We start from the raw sequence: 12,326 nt of genomic DNA, 5'->3' as shown, positions 1-12,326 counted from the left end.
TCTTGGAGTGAAATAAGTTCAATTTGTTTCCCATGAATCCAATTCAGAATAATCTTTCCTAAGAAGCTTGGCATCGGGGAGCACATTGACGAATGTATGTGGTGAGGGGTGTTGCAAGAGGGGAATTGGTCTTTGTTATTGAATTCACAATTGTGAATACTCAGTGGAATTGAAAATTATTTTCATCACAATCTGACTTTCACATATCTTTTTAATGTTTGAACACTTGTTCTTTGGGTATCTAAAGAATATAAAGCAAAAGCAGAAACAAGGCAACTTTTCTTGCCATATTTGAGGTTAGCATAAAATATGTCCTAAGAATATTTGAGAAAAATCCTATTAAGCAAGTCTTCTTATGAAGGTGTAGACAAAGACGTACTTTTGCCAAATGTCAAAATTATGTTGTCAAATTTGATATGCAATGCCCCCAAAATGAATCTATTGCATAGATTTCCATGGTAGCAGTTCTCTGTGGGAAGGAGTATATTTGGTTAGGGAAATAGTTGGCAGTCAAAGTATTATTGCTTTGGGGGCAAGGAGGATGTCATTCAGAATAATACAGCAGCAGAACATGCTGATAAGTTCTGAGTTCCTAACCTCACTGTTAATAGGTTGTTGTGTGTATTAGAGTATATCAACCACAATTCGTATTCTAATTATTCAGGACTTCAGCATTAGGCTTGTGGAATTGGAACTGTTGTCAGGACCAAAACAAAATGAGTGACACTTATTTCCATCCTCCCACTTAGAGAATGGAAAGGGGAAATGAACTCCACCAATAATGTCTGATGTTTGGGTAGTAGAGATGACCTATCTCAATTCTGCGCTCTGGTTACAACTGCCAGTCCTTAACTTTGGGCCTCCTTTACCAGACTCTAACCTACAGGAACCCAAATCTCCAGGTCAGTCTCTATTTCCCTCTGTAACTTTGTGCAAAGAGCCCAGAATTGGATGCATTGATCCAAGGTCCGATGAATTGGAACAGAGCTGGGTTTAAATCTCTGCTCTCCCATTTATTACCTCAACGATGCTGGACGAGCTAATTGAGCCTCCATTTTTTCTCACTGGCAGCTCAATAAATGGCAGCTGTTATTGCCAGGATGATGGTGGTGGGTTCCCCCAAATGACCTGGGAGTGAGTATGAATTTTGGGGAACAGCGTTTTGTCATGAAGACTATCTAACCCAGTCCTTGCAGAAACAGCTCCTCCTAGGACCCGCTCCTGGAGATCCCTTTTGGTTGCTCCTTTTCTGTCTGCCTTTCTGTCACAGTAACCCTTGTTAGGCTACATGTGAAGAACCAAGAGAGAGAGTTCACAACCACAAATGAGTGATGAACTTTAATGGAAACCTTATTTAGGGAGGAGACCAGGACTGAGATTTAAAATATTAAAATACTCCTGGGTGGAGTGATGAAGAGCAGCTACTTCAAATCCCCTGAGCCAGCCCCTTTTCCAACCTTCCACAACCTCTCCCTGTTGCTGAGGTTACCTTTGTCCTTTCCCAGGGATCTTCCCATGATCCAGAAGTGAAAGGGTTACAGCCTGGCACAGCAGGAATCCAGCCAGGGCCCATTTCCCATTCCCATTGCACAGTGTTTAGGCATCAATGGTTGTTCAATGTTTTGAAAACCACTCTTGGCTAGACCCCAAGAGAGCGGTGTTCACGAAGGGACACAAGGACAGAGCTTCTGGAAAAGTGGACTTACCTTTGATTTTTCTTTGGTGTGTGTGGGGGGAGTGTCTACCTATCTTCCCAGCCCTGGTGTTTTTCCCTTTCTATGTCAAGGTTTCAATTTCTTGCAAAAGAAATTGCACTGCTGATAAACATTAGTTATGGAAAGGTTTTCTTTCAAACCCAAGGGAAAGAACAAGATAATTTCCCCTGGTTCAGGAAAGTCAGAGTAGAATAAAGCTTCTTGAAATATGAGCTTGATAAAAATAATATTGTCAGTATGAAATAAAAATGAGGACTTGGAGACAGTTTCATTCAAACTCACTTGATCATAAAATAAAGCCAAGAGAGATTGGGTAGGGGGGAGGAATTTTTAACATGCTGAACTGAATCAGGCTGAGCTCTTAACTTGTAAGTTTAGATTTCTCTGGAAGTTTAAATTTTGGAAAGGGCACTTGGGCAGGGACTGTTTTGTTGATCTTAGGGGTCAATGTGAACAAAGGAATCTGCTGGATCTCCCAGTTGGAAACGGTTAGACACAGAAGAGCTTACAAAATATTTCTCAGGTTAACCTTGATTTCTCCCACACTACAAACAAAAACATTACTAATCTATTTTAGTAGAGTCAGTCTCTAGAATGAAGGACATTGATATAGATAAAACCTGGGAGAATGCCCCATGTTACCCGTTTGGAGAATAAAGTCAAGTGACATTTCTTTCAATGTTTAAAGCACAATCACTCTGACAGCCCTATAGTATCCAGACTATAAGAAGTGCAGACTCTTTCTTTAAGGGTTTCCCCAAATAGATTCTGGGTATCCTAACTTCTTCCAAAAATTCCTCCTGGTGGGTTTTAGTCTTTTATACTTGAAATAGGAAACAATCCTTGTTATTGCTCAGGTCTGCTCATCTCCCTTTCCCTCTGCCATGGAATTTTCCAGATTGTTTGCTCTCTTGCTTTCCTTTCACCTGAGGAGACAGGCTCTGTCAGGGCTCCTAAGTCCCTAACCTGGCTTCAAGTCTCTGCCTGGCTTCCAGCAGACTCCCAAATATTTCCTCCCTGCTGTGTCCACCTATCCATGGAGAACTCTCCAGACTGCTTCACTGGGCCCTCCACCCTGCAGAGCAGATGGTCCTCCCCTCCCCACCCCAGTCCACAGCCCATTCACTCTCCATGGCCCAATGTGGTTGACAAGGGGGATGCTCATTTCCTTAAGGAGATGGTGCCACCTTGACCCCCAAGGTGTTTCTGGCTGCCAAGGTCAACCAAGATGATCTGCTTGATGACTTCTTGATCTGCAAGGAACTCAGTCTGGCTCCTCCCCAGCATATAAAAAGAGGGACTGTCTGCTTTGCTTGTGTAGCCCCTGTAGCCCCTAGCACAGAGCCTGGCATGTGATGGTCCAAATCCTTCCTCCTCTTCTTCATACCAAGCTGTCACCAGCCCTTGCCTGTCTTACCACAATGGCCTCCTGGCTGGTTGCCCTCAAGTCTGCCCTCTGCAGAGGCATCTACCTGAGATGAATGCTTGCTCGCCCTGAGACTCTCCTGCTCACCCTCCTTTTGTGACACCCCCTATCTTGCAGAAGGAAGACAAAGCTTCTTATGTGGACTGTACAGCCCTTCTCCACCCAATACGTGTTCATGTTCTAGCTTTAAGCTCAGAATAACAATCCTAAATTGCTTGCCTTATACTTCATGCCTTTGCTCAAGTGGTCTGGAAACCTACTCTGAGCCTAACCTTTATCAAGAGGTAGGGAAGCTTGCAAAAGAAATGTAAGATATGCTTTCCCTACTTAGGAGGTTCAAGATATGTATGTTTTTGTGTTGGTGGAATAAAGATTGAATAAAGAGAAAAAAAAGCCTTTTTGGCCATTGGGTCTCCGTTTGAGATTTCCAAAGCATTCCTGGTAGGGCCTTCCTCGGAAGAGGAAAGGGTTGACCAATACGCAGCTTGGAATTTCTCCCCTTGCTTCTGCAGCTCATTACTTTGAATCCTGACGGCTCCTCAGAACAGCTCATTTCCTCCTCTCGGTGGAGATTACCTGAACACTCTTCAGCTTTTCTTTAGAGGGGGAGAAAGAGAAGCTGGGTTGATTCTTATCAGTATTCTTCCTCCTCTATTTCACTTTCTTCCCAAGGTACAGCTGATGAGAAATCAACTGGTGAACGTTCCAAATGTCTTGCCTTGATGGTGGAAGCATTCGGCGGGCTGCATGAGAAAGTGACCATTTGCACGGTTCCTGACCATCTCAGTATCGCTCTTTCCTGGAGTTGGGAGGCTTTGCTTCTGTAAGCAATAGTCGCTGGTCTTATTATTTCAAGCTTCTCTTTACCTGTCCTCCAGCTCTGTGGTTGCAGGCTCATGCTCACAGTTTGGCTGAGAATATTCCTGGCCATCTTGCTCACTGCTCGGACCCGCTTTCCTTCTTTGCAGGGTTAGGACATGTGCATTACCCACCCCCCTGAATGCTCTCTCTTTTTCTGGTTAATCTTCATCTCTGGTTAGTTACCACAGTTAGAAACTCAGCCCTTCGGTAGCAACAATTTTATCGGTTATGCCATGTGGTGGGGATAAAGAGAAACAAGGCAAAGTCCTCACGTCCGAATCAAGCACCAGTAAAAAAGAAAAACCTGGCAAATGAGATACTAGGAGTATGAACATCTAGAGGGGAGGAAGCAAGTTCCTATGACTGAGGTATCTAGAGAGGCTTCCCAGAGGAACACTTTTAGCCTAAGTTTTCTGATTCACCAAAGGGCCTGTCCAAAGCCCCCCACAATCTAGTAAGATCCTAGAAGCATCCATGCCAAGTGGTTGTTGGCACTTGCCTATGTGAGAACAAGACAAATACTCCTCGTTCACACTCTTTCTTTTAGTCCGAGGATGGTTCTAGGAAGATGGAGAAGCTACAATTGTTCTCGAGGTCTTCCTTTTCACATTGTGAGCTCGAGGCAGAGCAAGATGGTTTGGCTTCAAGCGATGGTCTGAGTAGATCCTCAGGTCCACCAGGCCTCACCTCCCCCTGGATGTACTGTGCCTTCTCTGAGATTGGCCCTGATCCAGGCCCACTGGCTAGGATCCGTCTCTTGTCCTTCGCACTTGACATCCATGTAACTTTGCGCTTCTCTGGTATGGAGACCTCATGCCTGTCTATTTGGCTGGAAGGGAGCAGGCCAGGAAATGTTTCTGAGGAGCCATTCTGTTTCTGCCCTCTTGGCTTATGATCTTCCTACCTAGGAAGACCCATAAAATGCAACCAATGCCTCGTTAATTTTAAATGAATCTCCCCATGTAACCACTCATCTCTGACGGCCACAATTAACCTCTACTCCATACTCCTCTCCTTTTGTATTTGGCTGGCTGATTCCTTCCCCAGTGGTTGCCCTCTTTTGACTTGTACCCTGGAGTGGTGCAGGTTAGAGCTGCAGATTTTAGTAAAACTCCAGGAGGAACTCTCAAGTTTACAGCCCCTTCTTCTTCTGCAGCTCTCTGGGCCCTTCCCCCTCTCATTCCACGCCTACAACTTCCAGACAGGCTAATAACGCTTTGAACATGTTGAGTAATCAGACTTCCCCAGGCAGTCACTTTGACCTTGCAATTTCCTCCCCTACCTTCCCCCTTTGACTTGGAGACGTGCGTCTTCCGCTGCATGATGTGTGTGGGTCGCGGGTGATGGAGTGGGCTTTATCAACTCAGCATTTCCCACAGCAGGAAGAAGGAAATTCAAGAATTGGTGTTTCCTTCACAGCTAACAAACCACTATTTTGCTTGCTGCTGGGCTGCTGGGTTCGTTTGCCTTGCACTAGCTCTCCATCCCACTGCCTTTCTGTCCATCAAGGAGGGGAAAGTCTGAAAATGTCACCAAGAGTTGAATATTCCCCTGGCCACGAGGAACTCAAGGTTGCCTCGTTTCAAATTGATTTTATCTCTTTGTCTTCATTTGCATTTTGCTCTTTGGAGACTTCAAGACATTCTTTTCTGTGTGTCCTTTGGGCCTGGCCAAGCAGACTGCAGACTCCTGAGGGATGATTCCATTGCTTCCATGTTATGCTCATTGCCTGCCACACCCGCCCTGCCTCAGCCTGGGGTACAAGCTTTGGGGAAAAGGGAAGCACTGCTGACAACTTGCTCATCTTGGATGATGGGTGGGAGAACCTAGGATCTGGGTTGGTGGACGGGGTGGTGGAGGGGTGGTGGAGTGGGTGAAAGAGGGGATGGTGGGGGGTGTTGGAGGAGCTGGTAGGGGGTGATGGAGGGGTGGTGGAGGAGGTGTGGAGGGGGTGTTGAAGGGGTGTTGGAGTTATTTCCTCAACTGGGGAGAGGCATAGCAATTATGGTACATGCAATAAGGTGTCTAGAGAAAAGCAATCATCTGAGTGCAGAAAGCCTGGCCTCTTGTTGTGGAACTTGAGCAGCATCCCAGTTTCCCGAGAGGCTTAGGGGCTGCTGCAATGATGATGAAACCTTCGCCTTAACTCCCTGTGTCCCGAAGAGCAGTAGAAGGCAAAGTTTTTTTTCCCCTCCAGCACCTGGCGGCAGGAAATGAGTTTCACATCCATTCTTGAATTATAAGAAAATAGTTGATGATATATTACCTGTTCAGATATCCTTTAAAGCTAGCTAAGGAATTCTTCTTTCCTGCCTGCCTCCCATCTGCTGTTCTTCCTTCTTTCTTTCTTGCCTTTCCTCCCTTTTCTGTCCTCCCCTCCTACCTTCACCCCAAACCTCTTTCTCTTCTTCCGCCTACTTTTATTCCTGGCCACTCTCTCTTCCCTGGCCTCTTGATCCTGGCATTCTGTAGGGAAGGATGGTGCAAAGTGAATGCTGGGCTCTCTGAATTTCCCTCTTGTAGCTTTTCAAACCATTTTCTGGGTTTCTTTCCAAATTGCATTGGTGGGTCAAAGCAAATGATGGTCAGAGTTGCCAGATTTAGCAAATAAAAATACAGACTGCTCAGTTACATTGAACTTCACATAAACAGCAAACACATTTTTTTTAGTATAAATATGTCCATACAATATTGGGACATATGCTAAAAAAATAGTTTCTTGTTTATCTGAAATTAAAATGTCAGCAGGTACCCTGGACTTTATCGGGCAACCCTACCCATTATTCCAAGGCCTACAATAAATGTGCTGATGGGCTACCATTTATTGTCCCCTTTCCTTTTCTTCTACATGATGTGTCTTCTTGACAGGGGGTAATTTATTTCCTTGCTTTCGTTATTTTATTTACATCTCGCTCTTAGCCCCAGCACAGTCGAAGCAGCCAACTGTTCCTTAGCCTCTTTACCCCAGAGAAAGTCATGTGCCTGAGTTTTAGGTGCTTCACCCTGGTTTTGCAGCACAAGAGAGGAACAGCAGCCCCAAGAATCAACTTTGTGTCCCCCTGTTTATCCACGTCACGTGTTTATCCAGATGACGTCATCTCCACAGCAATTCCTTGGCCTAGTTTTTCTGTGCCATTTCACAGCTACAACCCAGAGTTTAAGTTACTTGCTCAAGATGAATTGGATTTGAAGTCCTGGATTGTACTCTATTCCCACTTCCATACTTTTTCACTCAGTAGGTTTATGGATTCCTGTCTCCTAGCAAAAACACTATGAAGACACTGTCACCCACACTCATTTCTCCCTTCATGTACAGCTACTTCTCAGTGGTCCTAGACGTGACTATTTCCCAGTCCCCTGGAGGGAATTCCCAAATACGGCGAATGCTACATGGAGACCGAGTCTCTTTTAGGAGGGAATTGAGTTCTGTGCTTCTGCAGTGGGGGCACCTGTTTTGCTTTGTAAAATTAAGACAGACATGTCGGGAGCTCTCCAGGTTTGAGGAGAGGGCTCAGTGGATTTCTGAGTTCATGGCCTTCTTGGATTGTGCTCTCTGGGGGTGAGGACTTAGGGGGGAAGGGTCTGTGTTGCCAGTCTGAGTTTACTTCAAGGAAGTCCCTGTGAAGGGCTGTTTTTCCTTCCCTCAGACTCCTTTACTTTCTCCTGCCCTTTTCATTTTCCAAAGCTTCTTGCAATCTCTTTTAACTAGCCTCTTTTCCTGGTAGTGTCAGAAAAATGGACGCTGAGATGTCTGCTTATCTTACATTGTTGTCTTAGCTTCGATGCATGACTGCTCAGATACCGGCATTTAATACCATTTTAAATCACCTCTCTAGGGTTAGGTCCCAATGTCATTCTGTGACTAAAGTTGTATTAACATTTCACTCATTTGTGCAGAGTGCTATCTACCTGTAAGCCATAAATACCAAGCAGGAGATCTCTGTGGATATGAAGATACTTAGGGAAAAAAATGGGGAAATGGATGTGGCAGTTGGGCTCCCGTCTACCATATAGGAGGTCCAGGGTTTGATGCCCAGGACCTCCTGGTGAGGGCAGGCTGGCTTGCATAGTGAACTGGCCCACACAGGGTGTTGGCCCACGAAGGAGTGCTGCCCCATGTGGGAGTATTACCTGGTGTAGGAGTGTTGCCCCACGCAGAGAGCTGGCATAGCAAGATGACACAACAAAAAGAGACACAGAAGAGAGACAATAAGAGATGTAGGGGACCAGGTTGCTGAGGTGGCACAGGAGAATGATTGCCTCTCTTCCACTCTGGAAGGTCCCAGGATTGGTTCTCAGAGCCGCCCAATGAGAATATAAGCAGACAAAGAAGAACACACAGCAAATGGACACAGAGAACAGACAATGGAGGAAGGGGGGAGAAATAAATAAATAAATCTTAAAAAAAAAAGAAAAAAAATGGAAGTGCTCCACCTTTGTCCTTATCATGGTGCAAGTTTACTCGGATGGGGGGATTTTCCAAGAGCTCTTAGTGCCATGACTTTAGCAACTAAATGTGGTAGAAAAGGGCACGCTTCCCATGCAGTATATCCTTTTCTCTTCCTTCTGCTTATTTGAGCTTTGCTTCTGAATATACAAAACCTGTTATTTGTGATGACCAAGGGGCCTTCTACTTGGAGGGAGAATACACTGTAAATCATTCTTTTGAAGTTGGTTGACAGGCAGTGTTATTCTCACCAATAATTATGGTTTTTGCTTTGAGTTGAGAAGTTGCTTTTGGGGCAATAAATTGTGCCATCAGTTATCCTTCACTCTCTTCGCATGTGATTCCTCACTCAGAAATTGGGGTTCTTAACAGTTGGACCTCTGGGGTCTCCAGGGCTTTGCAGCTAAAAGTCTCGGACACCTCTGTTTCAGAAAGAGAAGAGATGGAGAAAGAAGGAGAGAGATTCATAGAATCTAGAAGGTCTTTTGGCTTTTGACTTTGGTGGTAGGAAATTTGAAAGTGGGGCAAGGGAACTTGGCTCTTATTTAAATATTTTATGTTAGAGAATTTTAATGAGGGTTTAAATTAATTGTGGTCTCTTTAATTTCAAAACAGAGTCCCAGGGCCAGGGCCACCTGATCATTTATGGTTTTTTTTGGTACCAGGTTGCATATGCACACCTTTGTTAAAAGGCAACCACACCAACGTGCTTCATGTGTCACTTTGTGAAAGTCCATGAGCAAGATAATTCCAAGCAGAATAAGAGAATCAGAGCTTCCTGGCTTTGGTTAGTGAAAACTTCATTCCCAACATCAAAACAAGTTGAATATTACTGAGTAGCAGGTTCTGATAAAACCATCTAACACAAAAAGATACTGTTTTCTTAAGATTTCCCTCTGAAAATTTTTATAAAATTGTTATTCAGATTTCTTTAGGTAATAAGTTATGAGGCATGGTGTGGTAACCTCCCCCAAGAGAGAACAAGCCACTGACGTAGATTTTAAGCAATCCCATTATTTGGCAAAACTTGCTGTGGCCCAGTCCAAGAGTTTGTGATTGTCGAAGAGTATGGTTTTCAGTCTTGTATTTCACACAGAGAATGGATTATCCAAGTTATCAGGGCATAGGGCTACATTAACATCTGCTGAATTGTCACTTGGATCTGGCCTATATCCCTTACATGCGCGGATGGTGCAAGGCAGACGTGGGAGAGTTTAACTGGTGAAGTTTCCGACGTACGCAGCTCAGAGGTTTTAAAAGAGAGGCCGTGTGATGAAGAGGATGAACTCTCGAATCAAGACTCACTCTGATCTGGGTTCTGGCTCGGTGTTGATTAGCTGTATAATCTTGGGCAAGTTCCTCTGCTCTGCAAGCTTTTGTTTTTTCCTTTGTAAATGGACTGTAAGGGCTAGCAATAATAGAGCTCTCTCTCCAACCCGTGTCCCAGACACCAGCAATCCCTGGCAGCTCTGCCTTCCAAACAGATCTGTGATCTTGTTGCTTCCCACCTCTCACGGCGTCATGTTGGCCCCAGTCATCATCGCATTTCACCTGTTTGTTGCCTTGGTCTCCTAACTGGTACCTCCACCCCCAGCCATACAGCAGCCAAGGTGAGTCTTTGAAAAGACTTTAAAAAAACTCTCCCATAGCTACCCAACTCATTCAGAATAAAAGCCAAAGTCCTGGCCATCCTGTAGAAGGTCCTACTTGGTTTGGCTCCCTGGTGCTTCTCTGACCTCATCTCTGAATACTCTCTTCTTGACCCAGTCCTCCAGAACTCTTTGCTATGCCTAGAACACAACAAGCCTGTTTCTGCCTCAGGGAATTGTACTTGTCTGGAACGTTCTGCCACATCCAGCCCCAGGAGTAATGCCCTCATTTCTTGCCCAAACATCACCTAATCATTAAGATTCTGATTCTGCTTTTTCCCCATAATTTGTATTTTTAAAAATAAAATGTTATTGAAATGTATCATTCATAAGTGCATAGTAAATTTTGTGAATTTACAAAACAAACATGCATATCCTCATGCAAGACTCCCATACATCTACTCAGCACCAACACCTTGCATTGTTGTGAAACCACCGTTACAAATCCCTCGTTTGCATTTTTCACCATTCCACATACTATGCACTTTTTTTGCCCTTCCTCGACACTGGAATATAAGCTTCTTGAGAGTAGGTCTTCATCTGCGTTGCTTATTTCTGTACAGCCAGTACCTGGAGGGGTGCCTGGTGGTATATAATATTTGCCTGATTAATGTTTGATAAATGAATGAATATAATTGATTTCATAGGGTTGTTTTAAAAAAACTGAAATACTTGACTCAGTGCCTTAGACATAGTAAGAATGAGATAAATGTTAGCTATTATCTTCACTGTGGTATTCTAGTAATAAGAAATCCACTTGGGAGAGTGCAAAATGGGAATTTAACTATAGGGAATTGGCAGGGCCAACTGGAGGGGAGAAAATCATCTAAACCACTTTGTTGGGGCCTGGCTTATCTTCATAGTTCATCCCTTTAAATTATTTATTTGCCATTTTAATGGTAATACATAAGCTATAGAAAGGAATAATAAAAACGAGCTCAGAAGACATAGTAAAGTAGTTACCAACACAGGGAAAAGTAAGTACCTTTAATTAGAGGTTGTTGAAATTATAGATAGATACCTTCTCCGACTGAGAACCCAGGCTTGGGAGTTCACTTGGGAGGGGCTTTGATGTGGTGGGTCCTGTATCCTGTGTCTTAGAAGCATGAGGGATGATTCTCATCTTTTGTATCAGTTATTTATTGCCGTGTAACAAACCACCCCAAAACTTAACAACTCACACAACAATGATTTAATATTTCTCACAGTTCTGAACGTCAGCCAGGCAGTTCTTTGACTGTTCCTATTATTGGCTGGGACCATTTGAGGTGCCTTCATCTGGGACCTTCATCTGGTTGGAGCTAGAAGATCCAGAATGTTTGTTTTCTAGGGTCCATGTGCTGGCTGGTTCTCCTAATGGAACTTCTCTCCATGAGGTTACTCACCCTTTAATAATCTAGCCTGAGCTTCTTTAGTTGGTGGCTGGCTTCCAAGAGAGCAAAAATGGAAGTGGCAAGGCCTTTTAAGGTCTAGGCCAGTAAGTCACATGATGTCAATCTCCTGTATTCTATTGGTCAAAGCAGGTCACAAGTAAGGGGGAGAAAGGAGCCTCCTCTGATGCACATGTGTGCAGAGATGGCAGGAATTGTTGGTGGCCCTCTTTGCAGACACTCTACCACACATTTTAACTTGCCCTGAGTGATGGCTGGTGCCTTGGGCACCCCATGATCCTAATTATAGGAAGTTGGACTTCATAGCCCTGAAGTTCCAAGGTCAACAATCTCAGCACCCAGCTCTGTACAAAAGACCTGCTGTGAGGGCTGTTGTTCTCTCTCTTTAGAAAAGGAAATGGTTAATTACTGATTAGAAATTGATCACTTGGGGGCTGGGGGCACTGTGGTTAAATTTATTTTTAAAATTTTTTTATTTCACAAGCAGATATTGAGCTCCTCCTAGAGAGCAGACACTGGCCACGCTCTTGAACATATTTATGCCATTTAATTCTCACAGAAAGCCCAATGAGGATTTCGATGATTAAAAATGGAAATTATTTGCCCCATTTTTGAATATAGGATGTCATATTATTCAGAGACACACAGCTAATAAGAGATGAGAATCAACTGAGGCTTCTCTTACTCCACGAGGCATAAATGCTCCACTACACCCTCCTTGTGACTCCCTTTCACTAGGGTAAAGAAAGTCACAAAAGAAGAATGGGGAAGAGGAAAGATATAATGACACTTATTTTTAGTCTATTTAGTTGAAATGAGCCATGAATCTGTTTAATA

Source organism: Dasypus novemcinctus, chromosome 22, assembly GCF_030445035.2.
Source record: "Dasypus novemcinctus isolate mDasNov1 chromosome 22, mDasNov1.1.hap2, whole genome shotgun sequence".
Lineage (NCBI taxonomy): Eukaryota > Metazoa > Chordata > Mammalia > Cingulata > Dasypodidae > Dasypus > Dasypus novemcinctus.
This window is presented reverse-complemented; position numbering follows the sequence as displayed.